Source organism: Lycium barbarum, chromosome 2 (genome assembly GCF_019175385.1).
Source record: "Lycium barbarum isolate Lr01 chromosome 2, ASM1917538v2, whole genome shotgun sequence".
In the NCBI taxonomy this organism is placed as follows: domain Eukaryota; kingdom Viridiplantae; phylum Streptophyta; class Magnoliopsida; order Solanales; family Solanaceae; genus Lycium; species Lycium barbarum.
The window spans coordinates 13,043,181-13,059,824 of NC_083338.1; the positions used below are offsets into that span (position 1 = coordinate 13,043,181).

The 16,644-nt window shown below is 38.7% G+C and overlaps 1 non-coding gene across 1 annotated transcript; it reads left to right on the top strand.

The window, feature by feature from the left end:
- Positions 1-2,294: 2,294 nt before the first annotated feature.
- LOC132629565 (small nucleolar RNA R71) lies at positions 2,295-2,400 on the top strand. Its single transcript, XR_009578334.1, has one exon. It is a non-coding gene; the product is annotated as a small nucleolar RNA R71 (small nucleolar RNA).
- The last annotated feature ends 14,244 nt before the right edge of the window (positions 2,401-16,644 follow it).

Consider the following 16,644-nt stretch of genomic DNA (forward strand, 5'->3'; position numbering starts at 1 on the left):
ATGATTTCTTTCTTGACGACCTCTTGCATATTCTCATTTAGTCGCCTCTGATGCTCTACACTTGGTTTGCTGCCCTCCTCCAACTGAATTTTATGCTCACAGATCCCAGATGGGATACCTCGAATATCTGCTATGGTCCAACCAATAGCACGCCTATACTCCCTCAATACCTCCAAAGGCTGCACAATCTGCTCCTCAGTCAATGAAGTTGAAACAATCACCGGTAATGTGCTGTCGGGACCAAGGAACTCATATTTCAGGTGTGATGGGAGCTGCTTAAGCTCCAACTTAGGTGGCTCAATGATCGAAGGCTTTGCTGGAGGAGTTGTTCTATTTTCCAGATCAAGACTCAGCTTCTTTGGGTGGTATGTGTATGAGCCCAACCCAATAATTGAGTTAACTATCTCCTCATAGCCTTCCATGTCTTCAGCATCGAAATTCATCAGAATGCCAGCCAAAGCCTCACCCAAGCTCTCTTCTTCCATTTGGAACTCCACTGCATCATCAACTACATCAAATGAATCAATTACCGAAATGCTCTCATAAGCACTTGGTAACTTCATCCGTTTGCTAGCGTGAAAAGTCACTTCTTCATTGTTGACTCGAAACTTGATTTCATTTTTTTCAGAATCCATGAAAGCCCTCCCTGTAGCAAGGAAAGGCCTCCCCAGAATGATAGGAATGTCCCGATCAACAGCACAGTCAAGAATCACAAAGTCAGCGGGTAACAAAAACTCACCAACCCGCACAATCACATCATCAACCACCCCAACAGGTCTTTTGATAGACCTATCAGCCATCTGCAACCTCATCGTAGTCGGTCGTGGCATTCCCAAACCTGATTGCTTATATATAGCAAAGGGCATCAAATTAATACTCGCCCCATTATCACACAAAGCGCGAGCAAAGTCATGGTACCCAATAGAACAAGGAATGGTGAACGCCCCAGGATCTCTCTTTTTCTGAACTGTTGTGGTTGAGATAATAGAACTCACAGTGTGAGTCAAACTCACGGTTTCATGTTGAACCGTCTTCTTCTTAGTCAGCAACTCCTTCAGATATTTCGCAAAACCGGGCATCTCTTTGACAGCTTCCAAGAAGGGAAAATTCAGAGATAACTGCTTCAGCTGATCATAAAACTTTTCAAACTTCGCATCTTCATTCTTCTTTACCAACCTCTGAGGAAAAGGAGGTTTAGCTTCGAAAAGCTGTGTCAAAGGGCGGAGAGCCCCTTTTACAGCTTGCTTACTTGTGTCATCAGCTTCTCTCACCATCTCTGGAATATCAGCAACCTTCTTGTCAGTAGGCCTCTCATCAGCAATAATGGGTGTTTCAGACTGCACCTCATTCTCTTCATTTATCTGCTCAAGATCAGTCACCTCCTCAGCAGCCCCCTGTATTATTTTGCCATAGTAGTGATGGCAAATGCGCGGTCTATACCGCCTCCCCCATTCTTGGGATTTGGAATAGTGTCACTCGGAAGTCCTCCCTTTTTAGGAGGGTGCTGCTCTCTGGATATATCCCTCATCTACGACTCAAGCTTCTGAATAGCCGCTGTATGAGAACCCATTGTTTCTGTCAGCCCAGATAATGTCCTTTCAGACTTCGATTGATTAGCCAGAATCTTCTCAAGCATTGCTTCAACTTTTGAACTACCCTGCTCTGTCGACTGCCCTTTTGGTGGTATATAAGGATTGGAACTCTTGTTCCCAAAATTATTGTTGTTGTTGTAGCTCCCTTGGTTCGCACCACCATAATTATTGTTGTAGTTCCCAGAGTTGTTGTAAGCACCTTGACCTTGCTGAGGTCTCCATTGGTTTTGATTCTGATTCTGATAGCCACCCTGGTAATTCTGTCTCTGATAACCCCCTTGAGAGTTATTAACATAATTAGCATCTTCAACCTGCATAGGTAGCCCATCAAGGAACGGACCATCTTGAGCATGGTACATCCCTTTTGGCAGAATTGCATCATCCTCACAAACATTTACCTTTTTTATTTGAGATTCATCAAACTTCTTTGTCAGCAAGGAAATATTTGTTGCAAGCTCTGCCAATGTCTGTTGGGTGTCCTGATTCTCCTTCACTATATTCTGGAGCATAGCACTACCATATAGGACTACATCAGCATTGTTCGAGTGCCAAGCCTGATTATGAGTTGTCAGCTTGTTAAGTATCGTGGTCACTCGTCGGAACGTCTTGTTCATAAAACACCCATCAGCTGCATTGTTAGCTACTGACTGTGTCACTGGATCCAACCCTCGGTAGAAATTCTCCATCAAGATATTTTCCAGAAAACCATGATTCGGGCTCTTCTGCAAATACTCCTTGAATCTATCCCAAGCTTCATACAGTTGTTCCCCCGGTCGCTGCTTAAACTCATATATCTTGTCGCGAATCTCAGCCTTCTTGCTAGGGGGGTACCACTTTGTCAGAAAAGCCGCAACCATCTCTGCCCAGGAAGTAATTGAATTTCGGAGAAGTTTCTCGAACCATGTTCTAGCCTCTCCAACTAAGGAATATTTGAATAACCTCAACCGAATAGCATCTTGTGAAACATTATTCTGGATGTGATTAGCACACACATCCACAAAATTCTGCAAATGACGTTGAGGGTCATTCTCGGTAGAGTTCCGAAAGTATCCCTCAAGTTTCAGCAGCTGGTACAGAGATGAGTCAATTTTCACAGTAGCAGCTCCAACTCGAGGTTGAACAATAGCAGATGCATAGTCTTCCTCTTGAGCAAGTTCAGCAAAAATATTCTCATCATCAGATTCGTTCGCTTGATTGTTCAAACGATTCTGCTGATTACCAGCACGATTGTTTTCCTGATTTAGATTCATGGTCACCTGGTTTACACAAAGTAGCAAACAAGGTGTGATGGAATAAGCAAAAGACTTTAATCAAAGGAAACACTATTTAGTAATTTCAAAACCGTATTCCCCGGCAACGGCGCCAAAATTTGATACGCTCAAATTACACCTATTATTGGTATAACGCGGACATTGTCAAATATAGTAACCCAACAAGGTTGGAGTCGAATCCCACAGGGAATATGGTGTGAAAAGGTTACTAAAGTCGTAAATGCGAAGTTCTAGGTCTAATATCTTAATCCGATAATGTTGGTAAAAGTTGGGTTTTGTCTATGACTAATTTCTAAACTATTGTTTTGGTGGAAATTTATGGTAAAAGAAACTAAGGTTGTGTCCCCGTTAGATAGGGTGCATGATCATGGGTATTGATCTCGATATACTTCTAATGGATCATTATATGAATACACTTAATCTCTATGTGAATCTCTACTATTTTCCAATAAATAAAGATTATGTCTTTCTATGATTTTCCCAAATATAAGAAAGTTGCCATGAAGAACGATTAATCATGCCAAGTAAATTCATCTTATTCCTAAGTGAATTTATTAAACAAAGGTTAAAGCTTTGAGTCCTTGTTAATTATTCTTACCAACCCTAATTACTTTCCCAAATAAATTAAGGTTTATGGATTTAATCAATGTTTGCAACCATTAATTATGAATGAATAATGAAGAATAATCAAACCCTAATAATCCATTATGTGTATATCAATCACAACACCCAATCACAAAACACCCATCATTGGGTTCACAACCCTAGTAAGGGAATTTAGCTACTCATGACAAAGAACAAGAAATAAGAAATTGAAGAATTCATAAATGCTTACTTTGGAAGAAAAAAGGAATTGGTAATACTTGAATTGATGTTTGAATCTTCAAAAACCAGAGAGAAGTTTTTGTTCTAAGTCAAGAGACAAAAATATAATGAATGATGAATATTAAAACCCTACAATGACTATTTATACGTTTCGAAATTACATAAGTTACAGATTTTGCACTTCAGTCCCGTCATGATGAAATACGGTCCGTAAATCACTTTACGGACCGTAAAAATGGTTTACGCCCATGTCGTCTTCTCAGCTGTGTGTAACTAACCTTCCAAAATACGGACCGTAAAGTGGTTTACGGTCCATAAACTGCTTGGTCGTCTTTCACTTTGCTAATCTCAGACTTTCTGCCAGACGCTCGAATGACTAAATACGTGATGGAGTACGGACCGTAAACTGAAATACGGTCCGTAAACTCAGCTCGTAAATCACCATCTTCTCAGCTTGACTTTCTGTTTCTGAAATCCTTTAATACGACCACGGAATACGGCCCGTATTGTAAAATACGAGCCGTAAACCTCAATTTACGACCTTGTTCTGCACTTCAACTGTGATTGTGCCAAATCTGTTCCTTTACCTGAAAAACACTAAGAAACACGTAAAATCACATCGACTTGCTTAACAACAAGTAAAACTTACAGCCGAAAAGTATCGATTGTGGCGTAAAAATCACACCACATCAAGACTTCATATAGCGAAGCACATATTTAGATTATAATGTCGGAGACAACATGTGAACCTTAGGGTATGAAGTCGGGTTGGATATTGCTTTAGGTTAGGCGCTATTGTGTGTTGGGACTAGCCACCCCGTTATGTGTGCTTGATTGTTCTATTGTGATAGTTTGATGCCATGAGTAGTTGGTAGATATTGGAATCAGTGTTATTGTCTTAGTTGAGATAGAATTGACATACCCGTTGTTGGTATTTGTACTATGATACATTGTTGGCGTACCCCATTGTTAGTACTTGTGATATTGAACTTGATTGTTAATGATTGATATACGCATTGCACACATTCTCACATATTTATGATGTATGGCTGATACCCGGTGATGATCCGGTATCGTTGATTGAGTAAACTGATAGTTTGATAAACTCTTTTACTTGAGTGATTATGAAAAAGCCGATGTCTGAAGGTCAATTCCGGAATCGTCGATTGTATGAAACTGTTATTTGATAAACTCTTTACTTGAGTGACTGTGAAAATGCTGATGTTCGAAGATCAATTCTGGAATCGTTGATTGTGTGAAACTGATATTCGACAAACTCTTTTAATTGGGTGATTGTGAGATGGCCGATGTCCGATGTTCTATTCAGGCATCGTTATTGCATGGCCGATTCCGATGATATCTCAGAATTGTTGTTAGTGCATGGAATCTACGGGTCCCTTAGGGTGGTGCCGGTGAGACTTTACCTATGAGCAATTAGCCAAGGTCCCGTCTGTCTGTTGGGCCAAGATTCGGGACGGATGGTACTTAGACGTCGCGAGTCACGCTGAGTTATGCTACCAAGACATCAATATTTCTTTCCGGAGTACATGTGTACACCTCATTTGCATGGCATTACATTTCATTCATTCCATCATTGCACTGCATTGCATTATGACTTGATGATTGGATTGGATCGGATATACTCAGACTTGACATATTCGGGTTTAGATGCTTACAGAGGTGATGACGGATACTCGATTGCTATTATATTGTCTCTGAATTGTGCTAACTATGCTTAGTCGGCCGATGATGCCTACCAATACTGTCTTTTGTACTGACATGCACTTGCAGCATTCTTTTATGAATGCAGAGTACTAGGTCGGATCCACTTCTGTGACTCGTGGCTGATCGACACTTCAGCTTTCTCTTGAGTTTCCAGGGTGAGCATGGCGTTCGCTAACCTTGAAGACTTTCCTATCTTATATCTTACTTTCATTTCAGAGACATGGACATTATGTATTAGTATTCCAGATTGTACTATTCTCATTAGAGGCTCTTGTATTATTCAGACTAGACCCTGGGGGTGTTTATTGTGTTCCGCACTTTTACTACTTATATATAGGTATATCGTGAGACTTACGTATTTGTTCTATTCCGCAGTTTAAATTCATTTTTTCGTGTATTCATATCATTGTATGGTTGAGGGTTCGCTTACCGAGGTGGAAAGGTGAGTGCTCACACAGCCTAAGCAAAATGGGTCGTGACACATACATATATATGTACAAATGTATTCACTATACACAGCAAAAGAAATAAACAAAATCAAAGGCCCAAAACAGACAAGGGTTTAAGGAAAAAATAGGCATAAATTTGAGAGTCATAAAGAAACGAGCCAAATCTGAGAATGACTAAAGGAGACAGCTCATTTTTGTGATAAGGGAAAGACGACCAAGGGCAAGGAAGCCCAAAAACCATCACAGGAAACGCTTTACTCAAAATCACAACGAATAACTTGTCGATATACATGATATACCCTCCTACATATACTAAAGTATATACATGCCGTATATATCTTGTATATCCTGTATATACCAACATTAACAGTAGTGTAGAACAAAGAAAAAGGGAAGGGTAAAGCAAAAGAATATTGCACCAAATACGAATGACATGTATATATCATGGTTGGTTTGTCATATATTTTTGTCCCACATATTCATTGAAAATAGGCATTTCAATACACTCTACATGTATAGCAATGGCATACTGTAGCCTCTCATATATGGCATGTCTCTAGCAAGTTTTTGGTTAATGTTCAACAGCATAATAGGCATTTTATTATTCCAGGCCTCAACTAGCATGTTCATGTTATCCTAAGATGAATGCAGTAAAAGACATCTCTTTACATAACTTGTATCAACCTGAATGCATCCAGTATAATGAATAAGAAAGAAACCAGAGAGAAATAACAAAAGAGGGATGGGTAATAAGCTTAGGAGGTAATGAACATTCTAAGTTATGCACAAAGTGATATTCAAGAAGGTGAAATGGCATTGCATGTCTTTCATAGGTGTATAAGACTCAAACAGCTTAGTCAACTAGTCAACAAGTCTAAATCATTTCATTCATTCAACATCTATTCAAAGCAGGTTGACCCTCATGAGACCCAATCATAGAAGACTACTCAAAACAAAACACACATCAGTCAAAATATTTGAAAGACACATATAGTTAGGACAGAGATCACAATATAGTATATAGGTCAGCTTTCAAACATAAACAGAAAACATAGGATCTTGGGGGCATGCTTAACCTTCCTCAAACATCATAACATCCTTACTAAATCCCTCTAACAACATCTATGCACATTTAAAAATAGGGGAGCCAAGTGAACCTAGGGACATTTAACTAATGGGACACACAAGTTAGAGAGTCATTTTAAAATCATGTCCAAGTTACTCTAGTGTTAAATCATTTGAAGTGAGCATATAATGAGTGTGTACATAACTAAACAAATACCAAAGCATTGAACTATGACTCATGTCAAATAGGAATCAGTTAAGATAGGTATATAATAGGCTCAAATATGTTAACCAGATCCATAACCACATCAATAAGCATGATTAAGTGTAAAACAAATTCTAAACAGCCTCTATAACAAGAGTTCAAGCCTATATGTTTGACTAAATCCCATCTGGATCTGAATAACATGCTCAAAAACTTCAGCAAAAACATTCATGCTCATTCAAACAACCATTTTGTTGTAGATAGTCCATATCAATCTAAACACACTTAATCATGGAATACAAAACCACTAGGGAGTACATGAACCATCATATGATTGAAGTAAAAATGGACTGACATAAAGGACTGAATTGAAACCAGATTACGCTGAAATCATCTCAAGGCAAACATTGGATAAGCATGATTGATCTTGGCAGGCTTACAACAACAGAATTTTATATCCAAATAAGTATTCCATTTAAACAAGCCAATGTCACTCCCCAAATCCAACAGTGAACATATACTATATATAAAAATGGGTTAAAGATCTGTTGCATGTGATTATATGCATAAATGTAGTCTAAACAAGTATGGTTGCCCTTTTAATCACGTAGGTGAGTCAATATATGCATGACAAATAAGATTCAGATCACATTTAAATAACTCAAACTTCATAAACAGGGAGGAAAACTACCTTAGATATGTTCCACATACACAAATTAGTCTACAGGGGCTACTGATTGATACCATGGGAGATTAATTAGACTGTATCACACTGAAACTAAACTACAACCTAAAATCAAACTAGACTAAATAGACACAAATATCAGCAGGCACATACTAAACACATAACTAGAATAAACATATAAACTAGCTTAATACACATACTAAATATAAGAAAGCAGAAAAAAGGACAAGTATTTACCTCTTCTTTGCGCAGCCTTAGTCAAAAATGGATTTGGAAGACTTAGCCCCTCCATCTCTGATGCTCAGCCATAAAAAGAAAATAAATTTTAGACGCTGAACCTAATTAGTTTAAGGTTTCAACAAATTTCTAAATCCCTAGTTAAATTAGGTGTCTTTATTCTGAATTGAGATTTATGTCTGTGTATTGTGAATTGGGGGTTCTTTATATAGAACCCCAACTTAGTCAATGTGGGACTAACCTAATTTTCAGAATAATCCCTTCCTATCAACACTCGATGGTGGCGATTTAAATAAAAACTACACGAAGGGTCGGATTTGAAGGGTTCTTGGTGAATCCCGTTGGTTTTGGATGAACCAATCGGAACCAAGAGTTCAAATCAATTTTGTATTCTCCTTGACCGTGAAATCAAAAAAAGTATAAGAGGGGAAGGGTTTTACCTTGTTCTGGTTGAAAAGCAGTGGAGAGAGGTGGTTTCAATTTTATGCGTTACCGCATTTAGCCATGCAAGGCCTGCACAAAGCAAAAGCGCATAAATCCGTTGCCATTCTTAGTCTTTGCTGATTGAAGCAAAGAGAAAATGGTGGCGACTACCTGGGGTTTCATACCCTTTCCCTAATTAGACCAAATGAGGTCTGTTTGGGTTGAATTCACACTTATATGCATGACTGGGTTAGGTAAGCTACTTTTTATTGGGCCTAGGCAGAAAATTTAAGGGGAGGAGGGCTTGGACCAAATATACATGTGTATACGTGGTATACATGTATATATGTGTGTACCCCGTATACACATATGTATATATAGAGGGAAAAAATGAAAATTTATGAAATTGTCCAAATTTGAAAAATTTAAAATTTAAAACTTTCAATTATAGCTGACTTAAAATTAATTAACCCGTTAGTCATTTTTTAAGACACGGCCAAATGTGTAACAGAAGTTAAATTTCCAATATAACATTAATTAATGTAAACCACGAAATTGGCTATTTCAATCATGACCATAACTAACTAACAATTGATTATTTCAATTGTATCCGCAATAAATCATATAACAGGAAATTTTAAAATATAACCACAATTGAGCACTGATATGCCATGAAATTACAGCACATTCGATGCTAATTCTCTAGACTTTTATGACTCTTCAAGTACTTTTGGTGTTACTTTTCTTGTGTTTGTGTCGTTTTGTAGGATAAGATGTTCAGGGAGTATAACAGCGCAAAATGGAGCAAAACAGACCAAGGATGAAGGAAAGCATGACCGGCGGTTCGCAGGTCACACATGCGAGACGCAGATGGTACGCAGAAGGTGACAGTCACTTTGGAAAAATTAGAAATTGGAAGCAGCACCTGCAAGACGCATATCCGCAGATGCTGTCACTCTTCAGTGCAGAACGCACCACCTGCGGGAATTTGGTGCAAGGCTCGCATGCGATGCACGCAGGGGTATTTTCGTCCAAAGTTGGTGCACGTTTTAGGGATGTTATAAATACTCTCCTAGGGTTTTGTAAAAGTCATTCAATATTCAGTTCTTGTCTCCTTGTAGTAAAAGCATTTATCATTGGTTGTTGAAGACTTTAAGAGAGGAATCTTGCACATTTTGTTTTTTTCTTCATAACTCATTGTAAGCTTTATGTATTCTTTTATTTAATGAAAAAGATTAGCTAAGATTGTGGGACCAAATGTATTAGTTATGTGATTGAATCTTTATATTGCAACTACATTTGTGAGTTAAAGGTGTTTTCTATCAACTCTTCAAGCTTTAATGTCATTTAATAGTGGCCAACATTATTTTTGCCTAAATACTTGCGCTTTGCTTGAGAAAGAAAGTAAAAGTTAGGAAAAGAGTTAGATAGTAAGGATTTGGGGTTTTAAATCTCATCTAATAACTTGAGCTAGAGATAGCAAAGCTAGCTTGAAATAAAATGGGTGTTCACATTTTCTACATTATAAGGCTTGAGAAAGCTTAGTAATGACATTCATCAATTTGGTCGAGAGACTTTTGATAAATCTACGTAGCCCATGTTTAATTACATCTTGACACATAGATGAGTATGATTGATACCTAATTGCATTACTTTCCATTGGAAGCACAACCTTAGTCATTTTACCAATAGATTATCTTTTTAACAACAATTAGAGATAAATTAAGATAACAATCTTCAAACACATCATTATTATGCCCCCATCCCTAGAAACATACATAGACTAATAGTCTAGCATTACAGTTAGTAAGTATATTTCTTCATTGTATTCTTTGTGCCATTCGACCCCGATGACCGCTTACTCCTATTTTAAAAGGTGTAATTTGGGCGTATCAAATTTTGGCGCCGTTGCGGGAAATATGGTCTAGAAATTTACCAATTACTGTAAAACTCTACTTTTAGTCTTTATTTCTCTTCTTACTTCCTTGTTGCTGATTGTGTTGATTTAGGTGAAATGACGAACTCCGATTCCGATGATGGCATGGTAGAGGAGACTGGGTATGCAGCCGCTATCTGCCCAACCTCCAGTCCAAGGGAACAAAAGTTTCCATGTAAATAACACCATGCTCCACCTACTCAACACTAAGGGCTTATTCGGAGGTCTAGGAAATGATGACCCGAATAGGCACCTTAAGAACTATCTTGGGGTGTGTACCACAAACGTGCATCCGAACGTCTCAAGCGAGACGGTCAAGTTGAGGATTTTCCCACAGATTTTACCATTCTCTCTCATGGGGGAGAACACCGCATGGTTAGACGATCTTTCGGCCGGGTCTATCACTACTTGGGCGGAATTGACTCAAACTTTCCTCAAGAAGTTCTTCCCTTTATGCCAGATGTTGTAGCTCCGTGAAGAAATCAACAACTCTCATCAACTTCTGACTGAGGCTCCACATGAGGCTTGGACTCGATTTAAAAACAAATTCAAGAGTTGTCCAAAGCATGGGTTGCCCAATAGCGGTCTTCTCCAAACATTTTATCGGTCACTTGATTCGGTCAAGAAGTCAGTGGCTAATAATATTGCGGGTGGGTATATAATGGATAATTCTTATAATGTTATGAGTGCTCTCTTGGAAAAATTAACCGAGACCAACGAAGCTTTGCATACTAGAAAGGCAGAACTTGTTGAAGGAGGTCCTTCCAAAATAGTATTGTCTCAGGAGACAATTAAGAAGGAAGAGGAGAGAGATGAAACAATGGCAAAGTTGGTCACTCAAATGGATCTTCTCACGAAGAATGTGTTGGGTGGAAGCACGAAGCGGGTTAATGTGGTAGGGTCTTGTGAAGGGGACCCTCAAGATGAACAATGCTTCCAAATCTATGATGAAGATGATGATTTTATAAACAATCAAGAGGGGGGTTCCCGGCCTAACTACCAAGGTTCCAATCAAGGATCTTCGTGGCAAGGTCGAAGGAATCAATGTTGGAACAAAAAACAAGGGAATTCACAATGGCGGGACAACAATCAAGGTGGTTACAACAACTATTATAACAACCACCGGAGCTCAAATCCTTATGTCCCACCCAAGGGGAACCAAATGATTTAAAGCCAACCATCCATTAGCGACCCCGCTAGTTCTAAAATGGAGGATATGCTAGCAAGAGTATTGAAGAACGTGGAGTCAACCGATTCCTTTTGTAAAGAAACAAGAGATGAAATGAAAAGCTTAGGGCAAGTTGTAGGTTCTCACTCAACTTCCATCAAGCAATTAGAATCACAACTTGGCCAAATCTCGGCTACTCTCAATCAAAGAAAAAAAGGAACACTCCCTAGTGATACGGTTGCAAACCCAAAGAATGATCGTGATCACAAATTCCATGCAATCACTACTAGGAGTAGCAAGACAATTGGGGGAGAGAAATTGGTGAAAGAAAATTTGGTTATTGATGATGGGAAACTTGTTAAAGAGCCTATGGTTGTTGAGGAAGAACAGAGTCAAAAGAAGGAGCGGGCTAGTATTGAAAATCCTATTATTATTGAACAAGTAACCAAAAATGATGAAGCTTCAAAAGGAAAAGAAGCGGTAGAGGAAGTGCCAAGGGCTTTACCGCCCATTTCCTCCATTTAATCAACGATTGGCTGTGAAAGCGGATGATGGTAAGTTTCTTAAGTTTATCGAGAAATTGAAAGAACTTTCAATCAACATCCCTTTGGTGGAAGCACTTGATAAATGCCTAGGTATGCAAAATTCATAAAAGATCTTGTGACTAAGAGGAGACATTCTAGTTTTGACGTAGTGGGGGTTATACATCATTGTAGTTCTATTATGACAAAAGCCTTGATTCAAAAGAAGGAAGATCCAATAGTTTTCATCATTCCTTGCACTATTGGGATGGACAAATTTACAAAGGCTTTATGTGATCTTGGAGCGAGCATCAATTTGGTGTCGCTTGCTATCTTTAACAAGTTGGGTTTGGGCACTCCCCGAACCATAATAATGAGGTTGCTAATGGCGGATAGAACCGTGAATAAATCGGTGGGTATTCTTTATAATGTGGTTGTGAGAGTTGATCAATTCATTTTTCTAGCTGACTTTATGATTTTGGATTGTGAAGTTGACTTCGAGGTGCCCATAATCTTGGGACAGCCGTTTTGGGTTACAGGGAGTGCTCTTGTAGATGTAGAGAAGGGCGAACTAACATTTAGAACGAATAATGAAGAGATCACCTTCCATATTTGCAAATCGATGAAGCAACCGGTGGACATGAGTATAGTGTCGGTTATTGATGTATTGATGGAGCTATGGTGTCAACTGTTGAGTACGAATATGTAGATGAGATGTTGTCGGTGGTCTAAATGAACTATGATGGGGGAAATGATGAAGAATTTCAAGGAAACGGTTAATGCATTGGTTGGGTTAGGGTCATACCTCTACAATCCAAAAAAGCTTGATGTTGATCTAGAAAATCGAAACTCCTCCCACAAAGCCCTCTATCATTGAGCCTCCTTTCTTGGAACTCAAACCACTTCATTCACACTTGAGGTATGAATTCGTTGGACCAAACAACACTTTGCCCGTGATAATTTCTGCCCGGTTGATAGAAGAACAAAGAGAAAGGTTGTTGGCGATCTTGAACAAGTACAAAAAGGCAATTGGGTGGTGTATGGCTCATATCCAAGGGATTCCTCCAGGAATTTACAACAATAAAATTCAACTTGATGAGTATTGTGAGCCTAGTTTTGAGCACCAATGGATGTTGAATCCTCTTATGCAAAAAGTTGTGAAAATGGAAAGCATCAACTGGTTGGATACCGGTGTTGTGCACCTAATAGCGGATATCCCATGGGTTAGTCCGGTCCAACGTGTGGCCAAAAAGGTTGGAATCACCGTTGTGCCAAATGCCAAGAATGAATTGACTCCAACTCGTATGATTATCGGTTAGATGGTGTGCATGGACTATAGGAAGTTGAATCGTTGGACAAAGAAAGATCACTTCCTAATGCCTATCATGGATCAAATTCTTGATAGACTTGTGGGAAGGGATTACTATTGCTTTTTAGATGGCTATTCGGGGTACAATCAAATCACTATTGCCTCGGAAGATCAAGAGAAAACAACATTCACTTGTCCTTATGAGACTTTTGCTTTCAAGAGAATGCCCTTTGGGTGATGCAATGCACCCGCAACCTTCCAACATTGCATGATTTCCATCTTCCCCGACATGGTTGAGGAGTCCATTGAAATCTTCATAGGTGAATTTTTCGTAGTTGGGGATTCCCTTGCTGAGTGCTTGGGGAATCTAGCCCAAGTATTGAAGAGATGTGAAGAAATGAACTTGGTTCTCAATTGGGAAAAATGTCTCTTCATGGTAAGAGAAGGCATAGTATTGGGGCATAAAATTTCGGAGAAGGGGCTTGAGTCGATCAAGCCAAAATTGAAGTCATTTTTAAGCTTCCTCCTCCTATCTCCGTCAGAGGTGTCCGAAGTTTCCTTGGCATGTCGGATTTTAGCGAAGGTTCATCAAGGATTTCTCAAAGGTGGCCAATCCTCTATGCCAGTTATTGGAGAGGGATTCAAAATTTGTGTTTGATGATGTTTGGTTAAAGTCTTTTAATTGTTTGAAAGAGAAACTCACATCGACACCTATCATTGTTGTTTTGGATTGGTCGAAGCCTTTTTAACTTATGTGTAATGCTAGTGGGTTTGCAATGGGAGCCGTGCTTGGCCAAAATCCTGAAAAGATCTTTCATCTGATTTACTATCCAGGCAAGACTCTTAATAGTCCTCAAATGAACTACACGGTCACCGAGCAAGAGTTTCTTGCCATTGTCTTTGCTTTTGAGAAATTTTGTGCCTACTTGTTGGGAACCCATGTGGTTGTTCACACCGATCATGCGGCTCTTCGTTACCTCATGTCAAAGAAAGATACAAAGCCAAGGTTAATACATAGGGTACTTCTATTGCAAGAATTAGACTTTGAAGTCAAGGATAGGAAAGGTTGTGAAAATCAAGTGGCGGACCATTTGTCTCGCCTTGAAGAAGGTGGGCGTCCATCGGATGGCATTGAAATCAATGAAGCATTTTCGGATGAGCTAGTGATGATGGGATCACATGATATGATTCTGTGGTGGCACGACCCCATTTCACTAAAATCATGCGGGCACCTACCTTTCCCACCTCGGTAGGAGAACCCTTAACCCAATATTCAATATTTATAGAAAAATAGCGGAAGAAAGTAGAATAACGTAAGTCTCACAAACGTAATAAAATAGAATAAAAAAGTAGAATAATGCAAGAAACCTCGAGCATGGAGCACTCAGTCATTCCCGACAAAAGACCTCGGGCAACGTACACTCATTTCGCTCCGGTAAATAACCTCGCATCACGGCCTCATCTCTCTTTTACGCTCTCCGGCAAAGACCTCAGAGACTACACTCTCTCACTTATCATCATCAGTACTATAACAATGCAATATCAATGTATCATGGAAATGAGTATGAATACGATGCAATGTAATATCAATAACCAATTCAATTCCAAAAAGTAGTAGCACACATGGCACACAAGTAATGTCAATAATAAGGCTATACAATAAGCCAATATGGAATCACAATTCTCATCTCAATATCAATCAAGTAATGCATTGCAATATCATAGTCATGATATATTACTAATCACCAATAAGTCAACAACGCAACGGGGAGGCTAGCCCCCAAATCATTCAACAAGGCCCAACCTAAAGCAATATCCATCTTAACTTCATACCCGAAGGTTGACATGCATTGTCCGACAATATCATCTAAACATATGCTTTGCTAATCGAAGTATCACCATAACGTAAACCTATCTAGAGAGCCGAACAACAAAGTCTCCAATAGTCAAGCCTTATTTTTTCCCTTCCTTTAAGCCTCGAGATAATGGAAGTATAATCATATCCAAATCATGAAATTAGAATCAAGAAGAAACATCATTCAAACCTTACTTTTAATCAAGACCTAAATCCTAACCTATATTGTGGGGTTTAGGAACCAAAAAGATGCAATTAGGAATCTATAGGTCTCAACATGAAATAAATGTTTTAGGTGATCAATTCCCATCAAGTAGTAGCTAGAGGAACTCATAAATCACTTAAGCTCGGAGTCTAGGCAAAACCTCCAAATTTGGGTATGAACCCTAACTTCCAATTTCATAAATTACACACTAGTGAGGAAGGAATCAAGCAGTAATAGTTTCTAATCAACAATTTCATGCTTAATAAAGCTATCCCAATCAATAAATCAAGACTTAATAGCCTAGAATGAAGAACCCATAAAACCCTCTCTCAATCCATCATTTTTTAATCCCCTTTAGCCGAATCCAATGGGAGTTCCCCTTAAAAAAACTCCCATTTGTGTGTCATGGTGGTCAAGAAAACAACAAACTTAAAGGCTTCTGTCCATGGCTCCCATCACATGGAAGATTTTGGGGTAACATCCCATTAGGGATTCGATTGGGCATGAAAATATAAGTAAAACGTAAAACTAAAACTGATGATAGCATTAAGATAGAAAGGGGAACAAAAACCCTAAAAAGTTGACCATGGAATATCCATGAAAATGGCGCGATGACCAGTCGTGAAATCAAAACCCTAAGTCGCCATTGTCGTCTGAAAGGAAGAGAGAGGGAGTCGGGGTGGGAAAATGAAAAGTGGGGGGGGGGGGGAGTGGAATGTTTATTCCACCCCTGTTTTTTAATAAGTCCCCCCACCCCTTTATTTCTAAGAAGATTAAATTCAACCCCTCCTCTATTTTAAGTTAAAATGAAACTAAGTGCTAAAATACGCGTATAAAAATAGTTATATTGGCAGATAAAGATTTAAACTCATAAATTTAAAATATTAGCTTCAAAACAAGCCTAATATTGATATAGTTCCAGATAATATTTAACCATGCAAAAAGTGCGGTAAAAAATAAACCGTAATTCATACGTCGTATTAATTAACAATTTTTCTGAGTTGGACGGAGCGGGATACATATTTTCTCTTCAATTATATTTATGAAAGTAAATAACTCGTAATTTCTTGCAATTGTTAATTTTTTAGACAAATAATGATTAAATCCCAATTTTTGCAATTTTCTCGGGATTTTTAAATTTTTAAGGGCATCCTTACTCCGTCTTGAACTTGG